Here is a 14,879-nt window from a genome sequence, read left to right as displayed (position 1 = left end):
TGTCGCCATGGGGTTTCCTCCAGGTGCTTAAAAAAAATGGGAGAGAAAGAAAATACAAAAATCTCAAATACTAATGGGACCATACTTTAAAACGCACATTGACTCCACACTGGAATCTTAAGTAGGGACAAAACGGTTACTGGTTTCATGGTAAACCACAGTAAAATTCCTGACAGTTAGTATTACCATTTCAAATATCAATTGCATCATTAAATCTGTGATTACCAACATTTTGAAAAATTCACTTTAAATACTGTTTACTATCAACCAAAGTTAGGAACGCCCAAACGTATGTGCACAGGCCCAGCATGGAATGTGGGTTTGTTTTGTGGCAGTGCAAGTAGTCACTGCACAATTAGTCTTATGGGTGCAGTTCTACCAGTGCGACTTAAGACTCATTTCGTGGCAATGGGTCACATATGAGGTAGGTTAACCTCTAGTTAAATACATGATGTAGGGACTTTGGAGGGTGGGGGGATGTCATGGTTTGTCTGTATAACTTGAAAATAGCTAGTCAGTAATGTAATCTGAAGCTTTTGGTGTTACCTACTCTTGTAAAAACATCACACGTCAGTGGTGTAGTGGAGCCGGCACTTTTATTGTTTCAGCTTCAGAGAGCCAAATGTCCATTTGCTGGTAGGATTCTGTTTTTTGACTCCTAGGCCCTGTTCATTCCTCATATTAACATGTGTCTCTGTATGTGTCCCGACCGACCGCTTGTAATCGGATCTCACTTTCCCGCAACTTATTTAAATAAGCACATAAATCATTTCCATATGCAGAATCTGCCAAACATCAAAAGGAGCAGAAGCAGAAATCAAAAGATATTGGCTCATTCCAGGGTAAACAAAACTGCCTAAGATGTTTGTAATGAATGCCATAATACTCAAAATGAAATAAATATATTGATAAAAAAAACATGAAAAAATATTTCAGTAATTGATGTGTCCTTTTATTTTTAAATAATTCCATAAAGGCTATTATATTTCTTACTAACATTTTTCTTCTATATGTAGTCAGTATTATAAAATATTATTTCATATATTGCAAATGGGGGTGGCATAGTGGTGCAGTGGTTAGCACTGTTGCCTCATACCTCTGGAACTCAGGTTCGAGTCTTTGCCTGGGTCACGTGTGTGGAGTTTGCATGTTCTCCCCATGTCGTCGTGGGGTTTCCTCCGGGTACTCCGGTTTCCCCCCACAGTCCAAAAACATGCTGAGGCTAATTGGAGTTGCTAAATTGTCCGTAGGTGTGCATGTGTGAGTGAATGGTGTGTGAGCGTGCCCTGCGATGGGCTGGCCCCCCATCCTGGGTTGTTCCCTGCCTCGTGCCCATTGCTTCTGGGATAGGCTCCGGACTCCCTGCAACCCAGTAGGATAAGTGGTTTGGAAAATGGATAGATGGATGGATATTGCAAATGTGATTTCTTAAATAATTCAAACTATATTTCACAATAAAGATCTCACACTGCAGGCATGCATTTTTATAGCGCATCAGCACAATACAAATGTACATATTAGAAAAGCCTTTCAGTACTTAGGTTAATGCTTTTCTGTTCCTGGGCAAAGGGTTCAGTCTGTAATACATTATGTTGTTGCCATATGATAATATTTCAGCTTTTAATTATAACCAATGAAGCTCAGAATTTGTGAAAATTTCAGCGAAGAGGGTCACTGTTTTGTCTGACTGAATTTAATGTCTGACTTGGAACAAGTTAAGTAAAAGAAGCAAAGTAGTCAGGCTTGGAGTGGGACTGAATTTCTGACCGGAAGCCTCCAGACAGCCCAATTCAAAACCATATAAATAATTAGACTATTATTATATGTTTCAATTAAATAACAAATCCATTATCTAGGCTATTGAAAGCACATTCTTACCTACACGCTTTATTTTTGCATTCATGTAATTTTTACCGGCATGGTTCAGCAGGTCAGGTCAGGTCAGGTCAGGTCAGGTCAGGTTGGGGAGCATGTGCTGATGCAGTGTGTTGCTGCAGCCACCACACAGTGAAACTCCTCAGGATCCCGGCCGGCAATCACCCAGGCAGACACACAGTCCTGTCCCACCCTCTCGAAATGCCCATCTATCTGCGGCAGTCAGGTGTTACGTGGGCGTCCCCTTGGCCTGGTCCAGTCACTCATGTCCTCAGTAATGAGCCGGATCACCCTCAGGGAAACATGCCACATGGCCGTAGTGCCGTAACTGATGCTCCCTCACAGTGCAGGTAATGTGCCTCATTCAGGGCTCCTCTAGCGACTGCTCATTCGACACAAAGTCAAACCAGCGGTACCCAAGGATTCTCTGAAGAGACACAGGACCGAAGGAGTCCAGTCTTCGTCTCAGCTCACTGGATAGTGTCTATGTCTCACAGCCATACGACAGGACAGGGAGCACCAGGACTTAGACCTTTGTCCTCTCAGTCCCCCCATGCTTCTCCAATCCGTCTGCTGACTTCATAGGATGAGTCACCAGAGACATGAGTCGCTGCCAAGGTAGGTACAGTAAATCTCTCGACAAGGTCGACATTCCCCCCGCAGACAGACACACTACTGATGGCTGTGCCTAAGAAGTCATTAAATGCCTGGATCTTGGTCTTTATCCAGGACACCTGCAATCCCAGACACTCAGACTCCCTGATCAGAGCCTCTATTGACTCCACTAAGATGACAGCATCATCGGAAAAGTCAAGATCAGTAAATCTTTCTTCACCAACGGACATCACACAGCTGGATGACTCCACAACCCTGCCCAGCACCCAGTACATACAAGCATTGAACAGAATAGTAGTAAGAACACACCCCTGGGGAACCTCAGAATCAACTGGGAAGAACACGGAGGTTCTCCCTCCACTCTGCATAGGACTCACAGTACCAATGGCCATGATGTCACAGTACCAATGGCCATGATGTCTTCGGGGGGATCCAGCAAAGTCTCAGAATGTCCCACAGGGCAACATTATCAACTGAGTCGAACGCTTTACGAAAATCGACAAAGGCTGCAAAGAACCTGTGCCAATACTTGCGCTTGATGAGAACCCTCATTCCCAGGATACAGTCGATAGTAGACTTCTTAGGCATAAAAACACAAACACAAGGAGTACAAAACACATTCACATTAAGACACCACAGGTAACCCAAATTCAAAAGTAACTCACTCGATATAATGCAGCTCTGCCTAGGATGAGGGCATGAATTGAAATTACCCTTGGCAAACGTAAGGAGAGATTTCAGTGGTTAAAAGCCTGAGGGTTGCATCTGACAGAGCATGTGACATGATTGTTGCATGTTCTCTTACACACCATAGCTACCATCAGAAAGCAAGGGAACCTGAGCTGGTGGTTCTGCTGCCTGATGGTGACCTAGAGCCAGTGCGCCTTGACCAACCCAGCGGCAGAGCTGCTAGAGACAGAATCATGGCCTGATATTTTCAGTAAAGATGACACAGTTGGTTTACACAAAGTTCACATTTATTACAAAGACACTTTACTGCCCTTCAGCCTATAAGGAGGAAAACATAATTGAGTTATATATATATAATTATGAGAGAAATGTGTTGTCAATTGCTTTAAGTATTTGTATCTGCAACTTGAGTTTGGTTTTTCTCAGGTAATGAAGTTCCATATCCTGCTGAATTGTTTCTCATTTTCAAGTTTCTGTATGTAGTTTTCTGTTGAAGGTATTTTTTTGCATAGAGTTTGCACATTTTCCTGCAAATAAAAATCCGCAGGCCTTCATTTTTTTCTTTCTGCACTGTATACACAGAATAGCATTTTGAATCCTTTTGCCACTTTTCAAAGTACAACAAATCGCTCCACTAACATCGCCATCTCCTTTTCTTGATGTCAATCGTGTTCCAGAAGGCACATGATGCTGGCAATGGGCTACTGCACAACAGCTATATCACTATTAGCGCAGAGGATTGATCACAGTGGAGTTTGTTCTAACATTTTACACATCTACCTCTTCTCCTAATGAATGCTCAGACAGAGTGTCTGTCTCCATCAAGTACATCACATTGGTCAGTTTCTTGTTGGTCAGACGCAGGTTCAAAAAATATGATATTCCCTGTAACTGACCCAGCAAAAAAAATGAGGGAAATATGTAAATTGTACCACAAGTCTTATGTGAACATACGTATAGCACACACTGAGCACAGACATATGCGATGCTCATACTTTACCTGAAACGAAGTGGCATTCTGCCCCAGACTCTGAGGAGGAGCTTCTCCCTGGAATTCCCTCAGAAACAGGGCGATGGGCATTTTGCTGGAGATCCAGCTCTTCAGCAGGGGTTAGGTCTTTGGTGTTATGTCATATTTAGCAGTTTGAAGTATATTCTCGTACTTCACTTTAATTTGTTCCCATGCCCTGATTGTGCTTATCTATGATCTGTATTTATGACAATAAAATAATAATGAGACATTGGAAATGTAGCACTACATTCAAGTGATAAATACAGTAACTAAAAACTACTTACACATTTAATTTGTCGGCCACTTTTTGCCAGCCGTCTTTTCTGGTTTGATGCGTTTCCTTTAGTACATATTAAATCTCTGAATTCATCATACCCCTCTAATAAAAGGTCCTGCTCAGATTGCGTGAGAAATTGCACCCTGTTTTTTTGACATCTTGTGGAAGCCAATGAGTACGGTGGCCCTGAAGGACACACACTGTATTGATCAGCTGTTGCTTCTAAACACGTTCATTGTGATTCGTACAGATGTTGGTTATTGTTTTCTCTCATCAGCAGGTATTGAAGCAGATTATCTGTTTTTTTTCTTTTCTCTCCCTCTCTCTCCCTCTCCTTCTCTTGAGGAAATAAAAATAAATAAATAGCAATAAAGCAGTCCTCCGCAGAGGGGGGGGGGGTGGTGGAGGGGGAAAAAAGAATAAAAAGGTTAACATTCTATATTTAAACCCTGGGTATTACCATTCTCTTAGTAATAACACAACGTCAGGCTAAAATAATCTTGGAGCCTTCCCTTGAGCATACACAGCGCCCTCTACAGGATTCTGTCGAAATAGCATCCCCTATTTTTAAGGTGGCTTGGATCTGGTGAATAAGAAACGGCCGAATATGGAACTAAATTCAGCTTCATGCATTTTTCTGTGTGATACTCTTCATCATCTTTATGACTTAATTACATTTTCCAAAACGGTTTAGCAAGTACTGTTTGACAATGTCTTTTATTTGTTACTTGATAGCGGACTAATACTATAACCAGTGTTAAACAAGGTACTGCTTGCTAGCAGACATGTTCAAGATCACATAAACTATCATGAAACATAGCATAATGCATTTTTTTCCACTCATGATCCGTTTTCCACTTTTTCCTCTTCTCTGCTCCATAAGCATAAACTCATTTCAACATTATTTTGCAACGCTGCATTCTTATCTCGTAAACGGGAAACGTAAACTACCATTGCGTCATTTTTAAACTTTGCGCGTTCGAGCTTCGAAGTAGGGAAAATCGGAACGGGGCCCCCTGCTGGTTTGGGGGCTCTAAGCAGCCGTTTATGTTGCTTATGCCTGACTAAAACAGTACTACATAAATCCAAATAGTTACGTTTGATCTAATAATTGAAGTTTATTTGAGGTCAGTGTGTGTGTGTTTGTTTGAGTGTGTGTGTATGTGTGTGTGTGTGTGTGTGTGTGTGTGTGGGTGGGGGGGCGGGGGGGGTCGGGGGGCGAGGGTGAATATAAACAACCTGAAACACCAGCACACACCAGTTTTTGCTCTTTTTGCCTGTGATTATTATTTCTGTATTTACAGACTCTTCAGAATTAGATTTTTCATTGTTTAATAGATTATGACTGTTATTCTTGCACCTTTGGTTCTGATCAAGTGTTTCAGTCTGACTTTTGACTGGATTACTGATCTAGACAATGATTGTCGCCATTTTTCTTTGGTCGCCCGGTTGTAGGAACTGACTACCACTTTTCTTTTGTTTTTTTTTTTATGTAATTGTGTTTGTCTAAAGATCAAAGGAGGTAAGTTGTTTGTTTTTTGTAATACCAGTTATACATATATGTCCTTTCCTCAATTTGTTGTAGGCGTTCAGTTTGTTGTTTTGGTACAATGGAGCAATCACACAATATACCGGATGGGTGCAAACTGTAATTCTTACATTTTCCTAAAGAAAAAAATGCCATCTCATCACCAGGTAAACAAACCACTTGCACCTGGCCATCCACATGATTTAACAGAAAACGTGACTCATCAGACCAGGCCTCCTTCTTCCATTGCTCTATGGTCCAGTTCAGATACACACATGCTCATTATAGGCACTGTCAGCAGTGGACAGGGTTCAGCATGGGCAATCTGACCGATCCACGGCTATGCAGCCCCATACTTGGCAAGCTGTCATGCACTGCATCTTCTGACTTCTTTCTATCATAGCCAGCATTAACGTTTTCAGCAATTTGTGAGATCTTCTGTGAGATTGGACCAGACAGGCTAGTCTTTGCTGCCCCCGCGCATCAATAAGCTTTCAGCACCCAGTTTCTGGTTCACTGGTTGGCCTCCTTGAGCCCACTTTTGTTAGGTACTGAGTCTGCTGGCCACTGCATACTGGGAACACTCTGGCGTTTTGGAGATGTTCTGATCCAATCGTCTAGCCATTACAATTTGACCCTAATCACACTCGCTCTGATCCTTACACCTGCTCATTTTTGCCATTGTGATAAGATGATCAACATTATTCACTTCATCTATCAGTGGTTTTAATGTTATGGCTGATCTGTGTGTATACATATACACACATTTGAGATCAGAGCTTGGATCTGAATGACCCTGGAGCACTCTATGTGATTAATTCTGCCAAATGAAAGTACCGCAGTCTAAAGAAAATATTGTTACAAGCCTACATACACACTCTTCTGAAATCCCCTATACAGTATGGCAGCTGCAAGCTTCAATTTTGCTCTTAGCTGCCCTCTGTTCACAGTTCCAATTTTGCTGCCTCTTTCATTGCAGTTACAATTTTGGATCTGATAAAGTGTGCATTTTTAGATGTAAACTTTCTTCTTCCTATAACGTTTTTGTGAAGTGATAAGATCCATCAAAGATCATATAGGGTAAATTGAGTAAATAATAACAAATAGATATATCCTGTGCACAAGGATAAGCTTTTAATCATCTCATCTTTCTCTTAGCTGTCATTGCTTCAGTTATTTGTCAAGATCTTCAACCTTACAACATGTCTGTAAAAGTTGAAAAGTCTGTTAAATACTCTTTGAGATATCACGATAATGGAGTAAAATGTCTGAAATTACCCTCTTTTTCTATCATTATGCAGTGTTGCTTTACTTGGGGTGATCTGTATTAAAATTTGACCACTTTCTGTTTGTTACCTCTCCAGTGTACCTGCAAAGCTTTCAAAAGATCTGTATAATACTTTTAGAGTTATTGTGGTCACAAGTGTCTTCAACAATGTTTTTCTGAAGCAGTAATAAGATCCATCCAATAGTTTTTGAGTCATGACATTCATTATGTCAAATACCATCTGCTTTTACCCTTCTCTGTGCTGCCACCAAGTAGTATATTGCAATTTTGGGGTGATCTGTCTCAAAATTTAATCAGTTCCATTTTGCCCCCCTTCAATGCCTCTGAAAAGTTTAAAAAATATTCATCAAATGGTTATTAAGTTGTCATCTTAATGAGATCAAGTGTCAAAGCTGCCCCCCTTTTAAAAAATATTAGTATCCAGTAATATTACTATCGGTTTTGGGAAATCTCTCACAAATTGTTATCAGTTTTAGTTCCTCACCTATACAATGCCTGCCCAAAGTTTGAAAAAGATCTTTCAAATGGTTTTTGAGTTATCCAATCTCATATTTAGAGGATGCTAAATGTTATCAGGAAGGGCATTCCTACTTAATATCATGCTACCTTTTACAATAAGTTACTGCAAACCATTTTACCCTTGTCCAGCTCAGCCAATGATTTGGGAACCTGTCTATGAGTTATTTACATTTTTAATTCTATTATTCTGTCCACTCCTTTAGTCTCTAACTGCACAATTAAGCATGGTGAGTGTCTACTGAGTTCTCTAAAGAGGGAATGTCAACAGGGTGTTGGACAGTAAAGGCTCATCAATGTAAGATGCAAGTAACGACAATCCTGTGTGGTAAAAACCAGCAGAAGAGCTACTATGGAACAAATGACAGATAATTTGGATGATGTGTCATGACAAACACTGCATGGAGCCCTGCTGCGTATGGAGCTATGTACACCCATGTGTACATTATACTGTATTACAGTTTTATGAAAATCTTCATATTAAAAACCTGGATTGGACTTGTTGGTCCAATGCATCCCATAGATCCTCGACACCTATCCGGCCACCCATATGATGCAACAGAAAACAGGATGCATCAAACCAGGTGACCTTCTTCCATTCATCCAAGATCCAATTCTTGCATCCCCAGGTACTTTCAATAGTGGACAGGAGTCAGTATGGGAACCCTAACTGACCTGTGCTAGCAGAACATTGATGTTACATCTTTGTAAAATTCTCTTTTGTTTCACTTTCTGCTCCAAAAAGAGCTCAAGCCAATTCAATACAGATGTTTTCCTGATGTTTCTCATTAACATTCATTTTTTTTATTATAATTTTTTTTAGACAAAGGCAACATGATGTTCATTTAATTGGTTTGTCAACAGTACTCTATTCAGAATACAGTTTTACTGTCTGTTCAATTCTTCACAGGATGCAGTTTATATCCGTGTTTCTCAACCTGGTCCTCGGGCTCCTCCAGACGATCCACATTTTTGCTCCCCTCCGGACTGTCTACGTTTTGGAGGGAGCAAAAACATGGACTGTCTGGGTGCCCCCAAGGACTGGGTTGAGAAACACTGGTTTATATTGTCCTCATATTATCATAACTGCTGTATAATCATAACACTAACAGGAACCATAATGCATGGTCTCACCATGGAAACTGTCTCCTCTGTAAGATGTAAAAACAGCTACGTCTACTTTGTTTCTTTTTATGTTTGTGACACCTACAGTTTTATGATAATAACATTTCTTATTTGACTGCTAAATCAACTGACATTGATGTTTGGGCACCGTGAAGTGCATGTCCGTTAATGAATGCACAGTATTGCACATTGCTAGTCTTAATATCTCAAAGACAGGTGAAAATGGAACGACAGTTTCAAAGATATATGCAAATGGCACAACTTCTAGATTTCCTAGCGGATTTTCTTAATAAACTGCATGTTTTCAGGGGAGGTCAAATTCATTAATTAAAATAAATAAATAAATAATAATAACCTTACATTTTGTGTTTCAGCTTTGACAATACTTTTGTATTCATATCACATTATACTGTATTACAGTTTTATGAAAATCTTTATATTAAAAACCTGGAACTGTACCACTAGCAGAAACCTTTATTGCTAACACAAAACATGGGCTTCTAAAGCTCTTCTGGTCGTTTGCACACATCTACACAGCCCTTCATCAAGGACAGATTAAAGGGTAGTATCCATGGTTGTTTAAAACTATTTAATCACTTGGCAATTCACTATGATTCTAGCACCACTACAAAATCGAATACAGCTCTAAGTGGTGTCTGCATGTCATGCTTTTCTTCCTTGTGAATAATCCAACGTTAAAGTTGGAAGTTTGCTTTATTTTGCCTCTCAGTCTAGCCTAAAAATAGCCATTTGTTGTAAACATACTTTACAAGTAGCCCATGTGCTTCTACCCGTTTTTTTTCCCAGTGATAGCTTGTAACTCTTATATTGTCATATTAGCACTTTAAAGTGTATTAAGTATATCCACTTTCTAGTCACTTAACTCTCTAATGTGTGTGATATGTTAATATATACTGTACCAGGGATTTAAAAAGAACAGAAACAATGGTCATAAATTGGTTAATCTGGAAGCACTTTTCCTGCACCTTCATGGCCGACACGTTTAAACCAATGCGCATTGAACGCCTCATTTTGGGTCTCGAGATTACAACGTTAAGGGAGTGCCCGTTAGTTATTATAGGAAGCTCCGCGTGCTCTCGCGAGCTCGTTGTTTCCTACTCAGCGGTGTAAGATGGCGGAGGCAAATTAAGCCGCAGCCCAGGTAAGACATTGAAATTGTGTTTTTCTTGCAAGGGTTCGGTTCGAGATTGTGTGGGAAGTTGTTCGAAAGCACGAAGTGTTCGTGAACACTTATTTAAAAAGGTCCGCGTCGTAACAGGGAAAACGGGACCAGAAATTCCGTATTATTTTACCGTCCAGGGTCGGCCAGTCTGCTATGTGAACCGCCATTTTTAATTTGCAGTTCTACTATAAATAGTTTAGAGATAGTGTCGCATAAAGAGTCGTAAAAAGTGAAATTTTCCATTTACACACAGACTGGGTTAGTGGAGATAGCCAGTCATGTTCATTTGATCACCGGAGACTAGCTAAGGCAAGTCATATGAAGAATACAAGAATACCCAAGAAAGCGACATACAGGCTTTTCTTCGTGTACAGCAAAAATTATGACAGATCCCATTCACAGAATGCATTAAGTGTGAATATTGTCTGAGGCTCTGTGTGTTTTACTTAACCCCCCACCCCACCAAGTCAACTGGTTAACTGATTATTAATCTGTTTGTAAAAATGAAACCATGAAGGCCCAGTGGATTGTCACAGGGCGAGCATTGCAACCAAGTCGAATTTTAAAATGTCCATATGTCTGTGATTGGGCTGTTAAACCGCATAATTGTGCAAACTTGTTATTTTCTTACACTGTGGCGATTACTTTTGCACGGACTTCAATACGCTATATACGTTATAAAAAGATGACCGCTGCAATTATTTGCTGGTGCTGTACCGTCAGCGTTGCTGCTTGGCCGCAGCTCTATGTTTGCCGCAGTAGTGCAAAGTGCTTATATACGAATGCAAAAAAAGTGGACGATTTTGTTTGTATATTTTTAACGCAGCTTATATTTTGTTAAAGTCCAACCTCAGCCATATTTAAAGTGTGTTACGGGTAGCATGTTTAAAAACGGACCCTTATGGAATTAACTAATAGTAAATTACACATCACTGCTGTAGTTGGTTATTTGTATATCAACTATCTTAATTTTTATGTTCTAATTTAATATTCCGATTGACAAAACAACTTTTACACACGGACCCAAAACCACAATTCGGGATTTTTTGTTAACCATTTAAGGTTTGTGCTGCTGATCTGGATCTTCCTATGTCTGTGCCAGACTTCTAACTATCAACTGAAGTTTCTGACTGAAATGCAGGCAGTTTCATGCTCGTTTTCTTGACATTCCAAATGTCGTTTCTGGTCGTTTTATAGCAATGTAACGGAATTGTAAGTCTGCCATCTTTAAATGAACTGGTTATCCTCATTGCGCCAATAACTTCTTAAAGTCTTAAGACTGTTGAACTTGAGGCTTAAACACTTTAGTTAAAATGAAAGTTCTGAATGTCATCTAACAGGTCTTTAAATGTACTATACTGGTATTTTACATCTGGGGTGATCCGTTTTATGTGGGTGGTGTATGGCTGTGTGGACTAAGCCTTTGTGCAGTGATATGAAAGTCGCTGGTTCAAGCCTGGCCTCAGCCAAATAGTCACGTGTCTGTGGGCTCTTGAGCAAGGCCCTTAACCCCCAGCTTCCTGGGGACCGAAGGTGGCTGCCCTTTTGCCGTGACCCTCATGCCTGTATGGAGGGGGAGATGGGGCAAAGTGAAAGAATTTTCCTATGGGAATTAATATAGTCCCAATACTGTTCAATTGTATTTTCCTGTGATAATTTCACCAGGAGGTTTTGTCATGATTTAATTTTTGTAACATCTTAGTACATGTTGTACATGTAGCATCATAGTACCTCTATATGTGATATGTAAATATGTGTATACAATGTATGAGTAAATTTTCATAGTCTTTAAAAGTCGTATTCTTGGTTCCTTCCTATTATTCACCTGATAGAAATTAGGACTGATTTTTCGCTTGATTGACTCATGTTGATCATCAGTAGTTTATAAGTTTCTGTCTTTTGACAGCATACTTTATGGAGTTCATATCAAATCTATATTGGTAATGTTCTTTTTAGTCAAGTATAGGTACTTTTCACTTTGTGTATTCTACTTGGTGTCATGGTGAAACATCACTAGATATTCGTATAATTCTGTTGAAGCAAGCATCTGATGAAAATTTATGGTTTGCCTTGCATGTTTTAATGGCTAATGGTAGGGATTGAAATTCACCAGGAATGAGTGCTAGTCATCACAAAGCAAGATCATCTTTGGTGGATTAGACCTTTAACTGTAACATTGTTTTTTTTGTGTCACATCATTATTGCTGAGGTAACCTAAGGTGTCACAATGTATACAGCTTTCTTTCTTTTCAATCTCTAACAATGATTTAAAAATCTATACTAAATATTTCACAGCATTTGTACCCAGCTGAAGTTCTACTTCCTAATGTAAACACAAATTTCACAAGATCCATAAGATGACAGTGTCTCTGAGGTAATCATTTCCCATTATTTTTTGTAGTATTTAAGTGCAATAGAGATCTATATATCAGTGGTGAGGTGATGTTCAGGGAGAGCGAAGATGCACTGTATTTCATTCCAGGAAGTTTCTTTATCAGATACTTCAAATATTTCAGGTCATTCTGTGCAAAAATATGCTGAGTCCTGCGAAGTGTTAGCAGGGATGTGAATCACTGAGTTGGTTTTCTGTGAGTAAGTCTTGCTGTTTTGTTGCATCATGAAAGTACCGGTGAAGTAATTTGGTTTGATTCAAAGTATAATCAAAGACCGGATGTATGATTTCTAATGTTTTAATTGGATTCTCAGTTAGACATTGGAGTTTGCTTTAGAACCAATAAGGGAAAAGGAAGATATGAGCAGGAAGACCATAATTTCTAATGACTTGCACCCTTGAATTCCAGATACCTTCTATGGTGCCCAGAACCGCATTATTTAATTAGAGTAACTGTGCTGGACCCTAAGCCAGGAGATGGCTGGCAGGTTGACCATCACATACTTGGATAATGTTTTGCATTAAATTTATGGGATCTATTGTGGCAAAAAGTTGTGTGTATGTGCAGTATTTTGAATTATGCCTTTACATAGTTACATAGTTTAGTTTCTGCTACTTCGGAAGATGTCAAAGTAGCCTTTCATTAGAAGCCTGGTGCAGGATTAAGATGTACCCTAAATATTTTCATTGTGGAGGCTTCAATGGTACACAATTCAAGATTCAAGACTGTTTGTTACATATTTGTTGTACATTATGTATTACCCAAGTTGCTCCTACTGACATAAGTAAGTGGTATGAGAATTATCATGACTGCATTTAAGATTTTAACATAAAGGACAACTGATAATGGTGTGTTGGGATAAACAGAAAATCACCATAGATGGTGAACTGTGAGATTTACTACTGCTTATTTCAGTCCCTTTTTTAAAAAAGAAAAGAGAAATAAACGAATGCATCGAGGTATTTTGTTATGTTATGTAAAAAAGTGGGATGTGTATATTGCCATATCGCTCAGCTCGTGCATAGTAAATTTATCGTTATGTGGGTATTAAAATACTATGGCGATTTCTGTCTAGCAAGCTGTCTGCTGAAAGCAGAATATTGAACTGTAAAGTGGCACATCATTTGTTTACAAGATTTAGTAAATGGTTGGTATCTTCTGTTTTACGGTGTGTTGGGCATTGTTTATTCTGCTTGTATAAATCTGTTGAAGTTTATAAGAAGCAGTTGGCTCATGAGTGTATTGTTAAGCTATTCACATGCAGTTTCAGTATTTGACCTTCAAGATGGTTTTAAAGTTTGAATGGCAAACTTGACATTTGACCACCTGCATTAATAACCATTGTAGCTCTTTTCCAATTCCTAAAGTTGATCAATTCTAAACCATATTTGACTAAACTCATTTTAAAAATTTATGCTAGACAGCTGCAGAAACCTCATCTATGCTGTGTGGAATGTGAAAGGGGTCCTCTTAAAAACTATTTCCAATGTATTAAAAACTGCAGTGTCAGATACAGTTCATACAGTATTTAACCAAACTGGGGTTGTCTGGGTTTGCATCTTCAAAAATATTTTAAGTCTGTGTCTCTAAGGCATTTAATATATTTACCATAAACAACTGGTGGTAATTCAAATATTTTTTTACAAGATGTGGTCTCATGAAGTGAGGATCGAAAGGAATTCTTGACTTGTTTCTGTGAAGATCACTGTTAATTTTCAACCTATGAGTTTCATTAGGAAAACTAAACTGACTATTTCAATGAGGAGCTAGATGGCCAGTTTTACCATGAAATGTATATATGAATGCGATGGGCTGGCCCCCCATCCTGGGTTGTTCCCTGCCCCGTGCCCATTGCTTCCGGGATAGACTCCGGACCCCCCGCAACCCAGTAGGATAAGCGGTTTGGAAGATGGATGGATGGATAGTGAATATAGGAAACAGTGATAATCTTATGATAAATGTCCTTTTTGTGCGTCACATACAAAAAGAAATTCCCAGAATTTCACGTCTGTTTTACAGATCTCAAATTTGCACATGATATGTATGATATATGTGCCAGCTGAACCTTTAAGTAACTACATGAATATGCTGTTTTAGGTTTCCAGTCAACATTCACATCAGAAGTGTCACGATTACTTGATTTTTTTTAAAAGTATCGATAAAATTCACCTGGTCAATTACTCTGCAATATAGCAGAAGGAAGATGGCGCATAATGGAAGAGGTCCAAATAAAGACCGAAACCCTCAGTTGTGTGGAAGCTCTTCACATTAAAAGTGAAAGAAAATACAGTCATCTGTCAGAATTGCAAAGCGGAACTTAAATATCACCACAGCACAACTACAATGCAACTACATTTTAAGACATTCAAGTTTGACA

General features: G+C 39.3%; 1 protein-coding gene across 9 annotated transcripts in view; it reads left to right on the top strand.

Moving 5' to 3' along the window:
- The first annotated feature begins 9,986 nt into the window (after positions 1-9,986).
- huwe1 (HECT, UBA and WWE domain containing E3 ubiquitin protein ligase 1) overlaps positions 9,987-14,879 on the top strand; it is a 68,244-nt gene continuing 63,351 nt past the window's right edge. For 8 of the 9 annotated variants that reach the window (XM_048983027.1, XM_048983028.1, XM_048983029.1 and 5 more), the window contains exon 1: positions 9,987-10,088. The gene's annotated coding sequence lies outside the window, so the exon portion shown is untranslated. The remainder of the gene's footprint in view (positions 10,089-14,879) is intronic. The other variant, XM_048983023.1, reaches the window with a different exon arrangement.

The sequence above is a fragment of the Brienomyrus brachyistius genome, chromosome 18 (assembly GCF_023856365.1).
Source record: "Brienomyrus brachyistius isolate T26 chromosome 18, BBRACH_0.4, whole genome shotgun sequence".
Taxonomy (NCBI): Eukaryota; Metazoa; Chordata; class Actinopteri; order Osteoglossiformes; family Mormyridae; genus Brienomyrus; species Brienomyrus brachyistius.
The sequence above is the reverse complement of the archived record's forward strand: the minus strand, read 5'-3'. Positions and strand labels throughout refer to the sequence as shown.